The sequence below is a fragment of the Mesocricetus auratus genome, unplaced genomic scaffold, assembly GCF_017639785.1.
Source record: "Mesocricetus auratus isolate SY011 unplaced genomic scaffold, BCM_Maur_2.0 Super-Scaffold_6730, whole genome shotgun sequence".
Lineage (NCBI taxonomy): Eukaryota > Metazoa > Chordata > Mammalia > Rodentia > Cricetidae > Mesocricetus > Mesocricetus auratus.
The window spans coordinates 35,906,883-35,920,077 of NW_024429184.1; the positions used below are offsets into that span (position 1 = coordinate 35,906,883).

Sequence of the window (13,195 nt, forward strand, 5' to 3'; positions counted from 1 at the left end):
GAACACATCAGAAAAATCATCCACCATGATCAAGTAGGCTTCATCCCAGGAATGCAGGGATGGTTCAACATTAGAAAATCTATCAATGTAATCCACCATATTAACAAACTGCGAAAGAAAAACCACATGATCATCTCACTAGATGCTGAAAAAGCCTTTGACAAAATCCAGCACCCCTTCATGATAAAGGTCCTAGAGAGATCAGGGATAACAGGAACGTACCTGAATATAATAATAGCAATATACAGTAAACCAACAGCTAACATCAAACTAAATGGAGAGAAATTCAAAGCAATTCCTCTAAAATCAGGAACAAGACAAGGCTGTCCACTCTCTCCATATCTCTTCAATATTGTACTTGAAGTTCTATCCACCTGTATCTTAAGAGAAACCAAGGAGGAAGAGTTGTTGGGTGGGCTGTCAGGCAGGAACTGGGAGGAGAAGAGGGAGAGGAAACTTTGGTTGCGCTGCAAAATAAAAAAATAAATGAACAGAAAAGTTGTTAATTTCTTAGTTGTAGTATTATGGTTAATATTGCTAACAGCTATTAAAAATATATGTCAAAGCACATATGAGTAAAATCTTTAGGATTATCTTTATGAAAACGTGGAAGATAATAAGTGAATAATAGTGGCAGAAATGACAATAGTGCTTTCATGACAATGTTTTCTTTAGTTTTGTATTTGAAACATTCAAAACAAAATATGTTTCAAAATTAGGGTATGTTTATGTACTTCCCAATACCACAACTAAATATGTGCTTAAATAAATTGTTATGCTTATTTGCAAACTAATTTGTTTTATTTGAAGTTATCAAAATGTTATATTTTTTATAATAGAACTTAGTTAAAATATAAAAGAGATAAAAGACAGTCAGTGATCATGTGAAAAGGTGCTCAAAATTATTTACTATTAGAATAAAATAAATTAAAACTACATTGAGAATTTATCTCATTCTAGTTAGAATGATTAAATGGCTATCATTATGAAAACTAAATAATAGGTGCTGGAGAGATTTGTCAGTGGTTAAAAGCAGGTACTATTTTTAGCAGAAGACCCTGGTTCAGTTCTCAGCATCTGTAGGGGTGGCTCACAATCACCTGTGACTTCTGATTCAGCGGATCTGAAGCCTTCTTCAAAAATCAGTGCTTAGAGGTATGTGTGCAGGTACATGAGTGTAGCTACACACACACACTCTTAAATATAAAATACGTTAAAAAGAAAACATTAAATGCTGATAATGTGGTTTAAAAGCAACCCTCAAACACTGCTGATGAAGATGGAAATTAATTAAACCTCTATGGAAATCAGCAAAGCAGCTCCTTAAGAACCTAGAAGTAGAAAAAACTGTATGACCCAGCCATTTCACTCCTGGGGTATACCAGATGGACTCTCGGTGAACACATAACAGAGATGCGTGCATATCTGTATACTGAAGCACAGTTCCCAATAGACAAGTTATAGAATCAGCTGAAATGTCTGTCAAAAGATGAATGGATGAAGAAAATGTGGTATTTATACAGAACGGAAATTTGTTCAATCAGAAATGTGATTATGTCACTTGCAAGTGATACATGCAGTTGAGCTCATATAAAGAGAAGTGAAAGACACACATTGGATTTTTCTGTAGACACACAAAACCATTATATATATTCTGTGAAAGTAAGGAAAACTATGGGAAGGAATGAAGGGGAGTAGGGAGTTAGTTAAGGTAAAAGGAAGTATGAGAGAACAAATGTGATCAAACAATTATGATCAAATTATATAGTGTACTTGTATGAAGATTTTTGAATTCATCACTATATACAATGCATATATGGCAATAAAATCCACAGAAGGTTGTACATTGTTTAAATACACTGTGGCATGTTTTTACAACAGACTCAAGCACCTGCAAATATTGTCATCCAAAAGGATTCTGAAACTAGTTGTTTGTGATACTGAGGGGTGACTGTGCTCTTTTTGTTTTTAATATCAACAGAATTCATAGTGACTTCATTCCTGATTTCCATTATCAATCTTTCTGTTACTAAGAAGTCCAGATGGAAGCTCATCAATTTTTAAAATACATATTCAAAATCCAGGTACAGACTTTACTGGTTTTCTCTGCTACTTTTTGCTTTGTGTGTTATTCATTTCTGCTCTGATTTTTATTCATTTCTTCTGTTTAATTTGCCTTTATTTTTCCATTTATTAAAGTAGAGTTGAGACTGTATTAATTTCTAATGTAGGTGCCTGCTGCTTTAAATGATCCCCTATATATTAGGTTAAAATAACTCTCATTGCTCTTTTTCGTGGCGCCTCCTAGGTGGTCGGCTGTGTCAAGATGAAGCTGAATATATCCTTCCCGCCACTGGCTGCCAGAAACACATCGAAGTGGATGATGAGCACAAGCTTCGGACGTTCTACGAGAAGTATGGCCACAGAAGTAGCCGCCAATGCTAGTGGAAGGGTTATGTGGTCTGAATCAGTGGCGGGAATGACAAACAAGGTTTTCCCATAAAGCAAGGCATTTTGACCCATGGCAGAGTGCGCCTGCTGTTGGGTAAGGGGTATTCTTGCTACAGACCAAGGAGAACTGGAGAGAGGAAGCACACGTCTGTTCTAGGATGCATCGTGGATGCCAATCTGAGTGTTCTCAACGTGGTTATTGTAAAAAAAAAGGAGAGAAGGATATTCTAGGACTGACAGATACTACTGTTCCTCGTTTGTTGGGACCTAAAAGAGCTAGCAGAATCCGAAAGCTTTTTAATCTCTCTAATGAAGATGATGTCCGCCAATATGTTATGAGAAAGCCTTTAAACAAAGAAGGAAAGAAGCCCAGGACCAAAGCGCCCAAAATTCAGCGTCTTGTTACTCCACGTGTCCTGCAACACAAACGCTATTGTATTGCTCTGAAGAAACAACAAACAAAGAAAAACAAGGGGGCGGCTGCAGAATATGCTCAACTTTTGGCCAAGAGAATGAAGGAAGCCAAAGAAAAGTGCCAGGAACAGATCGCCAAGAGACGTAGGCTGTCCTTGCTGAGAGCTTCTACTTCTAAGTCTGAGTCCAGTCAAAAATAAGTCTTTAAGGGTAACAAATAAATAATCATACATTGAAAAAAACCTCACATTGCCTGGTTGATTTTTTTCCCTTTGGCCTATGGAATGCTTAGAAGTATAATATTTAGTTTTCAAGATTTTAGAGAGTTTTGTGAAATTTTTCTTTTATTAATTTGTAATTTCATTGTGCACGAAGATCATATTTTATTTTATTTGAATTCTTTTATTTTTGTGATCATTGTGTTATGGCCCTGAATATGGTTAATCTTGGTAAAAGTTCTGAACACAAAATGTTAGTGTGCTCCTCTATTGCTTGGTAGAGCGTTTTGTGAATGTCAGCCAGGTCAAGTTGTTTGCTGAATTTTTCAAAGACTTTGAAATTTTTGACAGTAATTGTGGGTTTGTCTGTTTCTCTTTCTAGTTTCATCAGTTCTCTGCTTAGTGTAATCTGAAACCATTGTTATCTGCATAAGTACTTAGGATTTTTTTATTCTAATATCTGTATCTCTTGATTTCATTGTCATTCTGAAATAACCCTCTTTATCATTGGTAATATTCTTTGGGTTTACTTTGATATTAAAATGGCTGTACCAGTTTCATTGTAAATAGGGTTACCAAGAGAAATAAGTTCTATGGTTTTATTTTTCACCTACTTGTGTGATTTATTTGAAGTCGGTTTTTTTAAAAGCAGTGCACACATTAAAAACTAATTGGACAATTTCTGCTTTTAGTTGGGGTTTTGGCTATTTGCATTTAATGAGATTATCGCACATGGTCAGCACTTGTCTGCACCAGGTTCTCTGCATATGTATTATGTCTTTCAGTTTAGTGTTTTACAGGTTCCTGAGTGTGCACACAAGAGGGTCTCTGATTCTAGTGCCTTCTCTTGTCTCCTTTCCTTTTGTTGGTTTGCCTTGTTCAACTTCAATGTCATAGTTTTTTTATCTTATTATATATTATTTTGTTATGTTTTTAAAAATGGATGAGTGAAAACCTAGCCACTAGGGTACAGGTTAACAACTGTACTGTCACTTATACCTGCCTGGAGAGGGGGGAAAATTAGTTTTCTTCATTAGAGTGACATTGGTATTTCAACCACTCCTTGGCAGGCCTCACGTTCAGGAATAGTTGACCAGTATATAATGGACTCCATAGTTTTTTTCTGTGTGCTTTTAGTTGGTTGCAGTCTTGTTTTTTTTTCTTTTGGATGTGGGTTTTTATTCTTTTGGTTTGGTTGGGGTGTTGTTGTATTGTGATTTTGTTTTGTTTTTTAAGAACTTAGAGTTGGATGGGTTGGGAGAGGGTGAGGATGTGAAAGGACTTGGGGAGGGAAAGAATATGATCAAAATATATTGAAATTTGAAAGTTGTTCTAAATAATAAAAGTATAATATAAAATACAATAAAAACTAAATAGGTATACAAGGTCAAAAAGTGAATGAGATCCATAGTTATTTGATGGTCAACATCTTTAATATTTCATATTTTTGAGAAGGAAGCATATACATCATAGTTTACTACTGACAAATTAATTGACCATAATTGTCAAAATTGCTAGTTATTAATTCATTTTCAGTTTTTCTGTGTGAAAATGTAAGCCTGCACAAGTGCCATGGTTAATTACAATACATTTGATGTGACCTAATTAGTATTGTGAGGAACCAACACATGGATAAGCAAATAGGGACACATGCTTTGGACAAAATCTGATGTGATGTGAATACTAATTTTGGCCTCCATTGTTTTACTCATTTAAACCTCCTTTGGCAGAGAAGAGAAAATAGCCCAGACAGTTATTGGATCCTTATGTGACAGGGACTGTGGGTGTATGCTTAGTTCTCATGAATCTGTGGAGGTAGCCTATCCCCATTTCACAGATAAGGAACAGGCTCACATAAGCCGAACTGCCCAATCAACATGTCTTGCATGGAATAGTCAAAAATTTAATCAAGCTTTATTATAGCCAAGTATTCTCAGTGAGTTTAAATATTTTAATATTATTAGAGAATTGATCCCACCTCACGAAAAGAGAGGGATACTTATAATAGATAAATCATATTTCCCAGGGATCCAGATAGCAATCTTAGCCTTAATTCTTGGTTGGAGTATCATGAAAACAAAGCACAACTTAGTTAGAAAAGTTATTCATTGTAAGATCTGAAGTTCTCTGATATACAGGTGCTGTTGTTATACCCATATTGAATTCAATGGAGACAGGTAATTTCTTGACATATTTGCCTATTTGTGTAGCTAGTGGGGTGGATCTTCTGGAGTTTGTCTGTCTGATCTCAGGAGAATAGAAGCACTAGGAGTTGTTTGGTGTTCTTTGTGACTGGGATTTGGAATCTGGGTTTACTCTCAGCACTGCAAGAAATATAAAATTAAAACAAGCATCTCTTAGAAGAAAATAACTCACTTTTTTCTATATGAAATTCTTTTTGGAGCCCTGTCCTTCCAACTCTGATGCTTTGGGCCATTGTTAGGTCCTGATGGGAGCACTGGTGTTTATGTCTACAGGAGCCAAATTCACACTCCATACAACCTCATGTCATTCATTCTCTTTTGTGGAATATAATTTGTCAATTTCAACTGTTATTAAGACGGAGAACCAGTAGCTCTTTACACATTAAAGTAGCACGGAAAGTAGTCTCAATTCAGATCAAGGAATATTCTTTGTAATTTTATTTTGTGTTATTCTAGTAATTTTTAGTTGGTTATCCAGTAATGAATTTCATATGAAATTTTCATAATTATGTCATTGTACCTTGTTCATACTTGCCTCCTACACTCTTATATCCCTTCTATCTGCTCTTTCTGGTCCCCTTCATCCTCTGCATGTAGTCTTTTTTCTATTTTTATGTTACAATTCCTTATAATAATAAGGATTCCACATATGAGACATCTATTTTCTCTTTCATTTATTATATACTCTCTTGTTCTCCCTCTTCCTCCCTTTTGACCTTCCACCCCCTAATTGTTTCCCACTGTTTTTTTTTTGAGACATGGTTTCTCTGTGGCTTTGGAGGCTGTCCTGGAACTCACTTGGTAGTCCAGGCTGTTCTCGAACTCACAGAGATCCGCCTGCCTCTGCCTCCTGAGTGCTGGGATTAAAGGCGTGCGCCACCACCGCCCGGCTTCCCACTGTTTTATAAACACATAGACACACACACACACACACACACACACACACACACACACACACACACCAGGCATACACACATATATCCATAAATCTGAATCCTGCATATAAAAGAAATATGGTATTTTGCTTTTATGAATCTAACTTATTTTGATTAACATAATGATCTTTAATTATTTCTATTTTCCTGAAAATGCATTTTGTTCTTTATAGCTAATAAATCCATTGTATATACACATATATGTGTATGTACATGACATTTTATCTATTAACTCATCTTTTGGAGGACATCTAACATGGTTAAATGTCTTGGATATTGTGATTAGTTCAAACAAATATGCATGTGTAGGTGTCTTTGTGTCATGCTGACTTAACTTCCATCCATAGTATAAGCAGGAGTCCTGCATTTGAATCACATGATAGTTATTTTAATTATAGGATAATTTCAATTAGGGATAATTTTACTTTCCTTTCTGTTTGGATCCCTTTTATTTCTTTTTCTTGGCTTTTTGCTCTAGCTAAGACTTCAGACTCTATATTGATATTGAATATTGTGGTATAATATTATATCTAATTATTTGTGCATGTTGAACCACTCATCTATTTTATCTTGGTCATGAGATCATCTTAAAGTGTGTTTGAACTTTATTGAGAATTGTTTGCATCTAGGGTTTCAGTTCTTTGTCCTGTGTTGGCATTAGGGAAGAGGTGTCTAACCTGTTGACATTTTGACATGACACTGTGGTCTACAAAGCCCAGCTGTCCCAGGCTTTAGGCTGGACACATCCACAAGTGTATCTGGCTTTGACAATAGTTTTGATTTTCTTCTTTCTATTTCTGTCTCTTTTAGAACTGTTTTAGAACCATGGTATAGCTTTTCTTTAAAAGTTGTCAGTGAATCTGTCTGGACCTTTGGTTCTTTTTTGGGGAAATATTTTAGTAGCTGCTTGTCACAGATCTGGTTTAAGTTGCTTGTATCTTCTTGATTCAATTTGTGAGGTTATGTATTTTTAAGAATGTATCATTTTATCCCCCATATTTTGGGAATATATTTTCAGAGTATTGAACAGCTAAATTCTTTGGATTTCATTGATACCTATTTAGGGTCTCCCCCCTTTATCTCTAATTTTATTGATTTGGGACTTTCTCTTTTCATTAGATTGGCTAAGAGTTTGTTGGTTTTTAAAAATAATTTATTATGTTCAAGAATTATTATTGTGTAAATGTGCCACACTTTCTTTATCCATTCTTCAGTTGAGGAGCATCGATTGCGGGTGCTTCCAGGTTCTGGTTATTACAAATAATGCTGCTATGAACACAGCTGAACAGATGTCCTCGGGGTATGAATGTACATCCTTCGGGTACATGTCTAAGAGTAGAATTGCTGGTTCTTTAGGTAGACTGATTCCTATTTTCCTGAGAAACCACCATACTGATTTCCAAAGTGGCTGTAGGAGTTTGCATTCCCACCAGCAATGCATTCCTCTCCAGCATAAACTGTCATTGGTGTTTTTGATTTTAGCCATTCTGACAGGTATAAGATAGTATCTCAGAGTTGTTTTGGTTTGCATTTCCCTGATGGCTAAGGATGTTGAGAAATTTCTTAAGTGCCTTTTGGCCATTTGAAATTCCTCTATTGAGAATTCTCTATTTAGATCTGTATCCCATTTTTAAATCAGATTATTTGGTGTCTAGATTTTTTTGTATATTTTGGAGATTCAGGAATCTACAAGAATGACCCCAACTAAGAATCTAAGCAATAATGGAGAAGCTACTTTAAATGCCCTTCTCCTATAGTGAATGCTATCATAGAGCCTTCATTCAGTAACTGATGAACACAGAAACAGAGATTCACAGCTAAGCACTGAGCTGAACTCCTGGAATCCACATATAGAGAGGGAGGAGTGATGAGCAAAGGGGTTAAGACCATGCTGAGGAAACCCACAGAAACAGCTGACCTGAGCAAGTGGGAGCTCACATACCCCAGTCTGACAACCAGAGAACCAACATAAGACTGAACCTGAATGTGGGTGTCAGACAGTCTAGGGGCCTCTGTCAGTGGAACCAGTATTTATGCCTAGTGCACGAATGGGCTTTGGGAGCCCATTCCCTATGGAGAGATGCTCTCTCAACCTATATATACGGGTGGGGGGGCAGTAGGTCCTGCCCCAAATGATGTGACAGACTTTGATGATCCCCCACAGGAGGCCTCACCCTCTCTGAGGAGTGGATGGGAGGTGGAATGGGAGGATGGTGGGGAGGAATGGGAGGACAGGATGGACAAGGAGCTGAGAATGGTATGTAAAATAAGATTGTTTTTATTTAAATAAAAATTAATTAAATATTTATTTTATGTGTATGGTTTCTGCTTTCATGTGTGTCTGTGCACCACATATGTCCCTAGTTCCCTAAGATCACCTGGGACTGGCGTCACAGATTTTGTGAACCAACATGTGGGTGCTGGGAATAGAACTTGGGTCCACTGGAAGAACATCTAGTGCTCTTAACTACAGAGCCATCTCTTCAGTCCTGAAAAACCAACTCTTTATTTCAATGATTCTATCACTTTTTTTTTAGCATCGACTGCATCATTTCTGCACTGATATTTATTATTTCTTGTTGTATACTGCTTTTCATCTTGCCTTACTCTTATTTTATAAGACTTGGCTATATATATTTTTTGCTACCTCTGACTTTTTAAATTGAATAAAAAATTATTTTATGTGTGTGGCATTTTGCCTGAATGTATGTTATATGTGTGCCTGAGGCCTGTGGAGAGTCACAGATGGTGGTGTTTTACCATGTGGTTGCTGGGAAATGAACCTGGGTCCTCTGAAAGAGTAATCAGTGCTTTTAACCAATGAGTCATCTCTATAGCTCCTCTGACTTTCATATTACTACTCATAGCTATAAAATTTCTTCTTAGAACTACCTTTGCTGTTTCTCAAAGACCCCAATTAATCTTGTTTTCATTTGATTCTATGGATTTAAAAATCTATTCACTCATTTCTCCATGACCCATTAATTCATTACCAAGCATTTGTGTAGCTTTTGGCTTGTATTGCTGTTGATTTTTAGTTTCATTCAATTATAACTTGAGTAGTTAGAAGAAAAAAATTAAGTTCTTTTGTATGTTTTAAGACTTGGTTAGAGGTTAAAATGTGCTCTATTTTGGAGAGGGTTCCATGGGCAGGTGAGAAGAGTGTGTATGCTGCATCTTGATATAATAATCTGTTAATAAAATGGATTTATAAAGCCATTATATAATATACATATAAATTTATAATAACTATATATCTATATGAATTATTAAGCCATGTTAAGACCTAGACAAAGAAGTTACCACTGGAAAGAATCAGCAAGGAACTGGTATGCTAGAAGAAAACCAAACAGGAGTTATAGAAATGAAACAGTTAATTTATTAAATAAAATCATGATAGAAAGCATCAATAGATAAACCAAGCAGAAGAATGAGTTTCAGGAATGTAGAACAACGTTGAGAATGATATAATTAGAAACAACTAGTGAGTATAGCAAAACTTCTATAAACTTTGGAATATATCCAAGAAACCAACCAAGGATTCTATGGTGTATAAGAATGAGCTAAATCTAAAGGAATAAAAAACTTATTCAATGACATTATACCAGAAAATTTCCCAAGCCTAGAGAAAGATACAGGTGTCCAAGAATACGAGGCATTTAAAATGGCGAACATACATGACCAGAAAAGAGCCCTTGCCAATATATAATTCCATTCACCTGCTTATCTGATCTATCTATGTGATTATAGGTCCCTTTTAAAAAAGCAAGTCTCCGAAATACTTTTCTGGCATTTTAGCTCTCTCTTTGACTTTGGCATCTAATATGAGGAGCTGTCATCTTGGGAATGTGATAGTTAATTACTGTCTTGTATTTTTTGTATTTCTTTGTTGTGTTTTGTGTATGTGCTGGAATGAGAGTGTTCTCTCTCTCTTTTTCTTTTCTTACTTCCTGTTGGTTTTGTTTTCTGTGAATCATTGTAGTGCTATCTTTACTCTGGTTTATGTACTCTTCTGCTTTTCACAGGTAAAGGTTACTGCAGTAACAAATATGACTTTACAGCAGTGTTGATATGAACTTGTAATAGAAGGTTTCTGGACACTTGTGTCCTCTATAAGGCTCAGAAACAGCAGCACTAGTTGAGGAAAATGGAAATGCAATCTATGAGATTCTTTTTTTTAGAGCTGCTAGTATCAATATTTAAATAGTGGACCCAGGAGAGATCAAGAAAGCAGAAAAAAGGATGAAGGAATGAGAAGGATAGTATAAATTTTAAAGATATGAAAACACTGTGAAAGTCTTTCCAATGAAGTATAAGTTGAAGCACAATTATCAATTAAAGTATAAAGGTATCAATATTAAGCACTAAAAATGAAAATTAATTTAAAATTAAAAATTGAAAGGCAATGATATGAAACATAAGGAGCTATGAATTTGGTGAGCTCTTTTTTCTTACTGGGGAAGACAGTTTCTTCTTCTCACTGGACTGTTTAGTTGGTCTCTTCAGATGTGTGTAGAGGACCGTCTGCTAGTATCAGTTGTTCAAGGAAGAGTGAGCCCATCAATTGAGAAACCTTTTGTTGCCGGGTTACACTGTCAGCCAGAATCCTCCAGTTTCCACACCCACTTCCATTCAAAGAACCTTGTATTTGTGGAATCAGTCTGTCTGCTCAGAAACTTTTGTGACTTTGAGGAGGTGTGGAGCCCATCTATCTACCCTTGCTTATCTGTTTTAGAGGTATACAAGGCCAGTCCTTCCGTGCTTAACTTACTTTTTCTTTTGGTGCTAGTCAGGAAACTCCAGCAAGTTTTGCTGTGCACTTTGCACACTCCTCTGTAGCTTCTCCAGATACCACTGGATATAGGCACCGGGAATCTCTTGACTCCAAACTCTGATAGTACATTTCTGCTTTTATGTCCACAGCCTGCTGTGCTCTTGCCTCCTATTCACACACGTGCATTCCATCTTTAGTTTGGGTTTCCACGTCCTGTTCTATCTCTCTCCTAGCTACCCCTGACAGGTATAAGTGGACCCCATGAGTAGCACTGGTACAGCTAAATGTAACAGTTTAACTTCTTTATGGAAAAATCCCACTAGGGAGCACTTTTGTCTCCTCTTTCTCCTGTTTGTCTATTGTTTTCTTTTAACCCCCTCATCAGATCCCACAGACCAGCTTTCTACCTACCTCTCTAACTCTCTGGGCTAGTCTCTTCTTCCTTATTCTGACTCTACTATATCACCAAGAAGAAGGTTCCAATCTGCCAGCTGACCCACAAGTCCCCAGCACTCTACTGTCTAGAAAGGACCTTAAATACCCATATAGAGATAATAGATGGAATGCAAAAGTGTTATTGCTTTGAATGGTTCAAGGTTCTCAAATTAGAATATTGAAGAATCTATTCAAACTGCACAAATTTTCTCAAATACATTCATACTGCTAAAAAAGTATCTTAGGCAGACTAATTTCTAAAGAGAAGACACTTATTTATGAATTACAGATAAACTCTTGATGCTGAGACATCAAAGTTTAAGGTGCCAGTGGATTTGGTGGCTGGTCATAGCTGTGCTCTGCATCTGAAGTGACACTGTCAGTCTCTGGTTTCTCTTCAAATCATGTAATCTTTTGCCTCTTTCAAGATGGCACCTTTTGAATCTCTTCATGAAGAATAAATCAGAAAAGTGTAAAGGAATGGAGGGTAGAATTTGCCCCTCAAGCCATTCCACACAATGGAGTAGAATTCCCCAAATCTCTTGTCTATCATTGAGAAGCCTTAGTAGTGCAATTACCTCCTTAAAATCCCATCTCTTAATATTGTAACATTACAGATTATATTTAAACATGAATTTTGGAGGACACAAACCACAGTAATTGAAAAAGTATGACATTTAAGTTTTCTTTCTAGTTTTACCCTTTATATTTGTAGTGTATCATAGTTTTTGTTCACTTGATATAAACCTAGATATATCAAGGAAGAGGGGATCTCAGTGGAAGAATCACCTTCATTAGATTGGCCTATGGCTATGTCTTTGGGGGAACCTTTTTGATTTCTGATTGATGTGGGAGGGCCAAGTCAACTGTAGGGAATGACACCCCTGGGCAGGTGAGCCTGAGCTATAGAAGAAATGTAGCTGAGTAGTCATGGGGAAGCAATCTACTAAGTAGCATTCCTTCATGGTCTATGCATCAGTACCAGTTCCTGCCCTGGCTTCTTTTGATGATGTAAGCTAAAAGAAATCCCTCAGTGATTTATCACAGCAACAACAAAGCCATCTGAAGCAGATGTGTTCTGCCTAGAGCTTATTTATAAAAGAATAGTTTGACTTCACAGATAGGAAGAGAGAACAAGGGTGTTGGTTCCATGACTAATGAGAATGTTCTATGACAACTCTGTCCCCTCCTGACCACACCCTAATAATGTTAAAGAAAAGGACATAAACTCACAAGGGCAAAACAATGCTGGTGATCATCACAAAATGTTAGAACTGACAACTGGTGACTTCAAATGGACCAGGGTATTTAAGTCTACCTCCATATATGCTTAGAAATAAAAATTTTACTAAACAGATTGAATAATGAATTTGGGCATGACATTTGGCAAGGAGAATAAACAAACGCAGGGATTGAAAATAGGAGAGAAAAGAACACTAGATGCTGTAAATTTGAGCAGATAGTTCCAGAGTCTGGCAAGCCAAAGACCAAGGCAGATTCAGTGTGTGCTGAGGTCTGCCGTTTAGTTACACATGGCTTCTGTATCTTCACATGTTGGAGAAGCGTGAGTTTCTCTAATCTACTTTCATAAATACTCTGCTTTTATTTGTAAGTGTTCCACTCTATGAGCTAATAAACCCCAAAGTCCTTACCTCTTAGTACATTGGCCAAGAGAGTATTGTGAAGCATTAGGAGTGTCCTTTGTGAGTGAAAGATGGGAGAACAGGGTAGGGCATGCATTGGCATCTGTCCTTGAGGTAGGCG

General features: G+C 36.6%; 1 pseudogene; it reads left to right on the forward strand.

Annotated features, from left to right (window-relative positions):
- The first annotated feature begins 2,326 nt into the window (after positions 1-2,326).
- Positions 2,327-3,101, forward strand: LOC101826329 (annotated as a pseudogene).
- Positions 3,102-13,195: the final 10,094 nt, after the last annotated feature.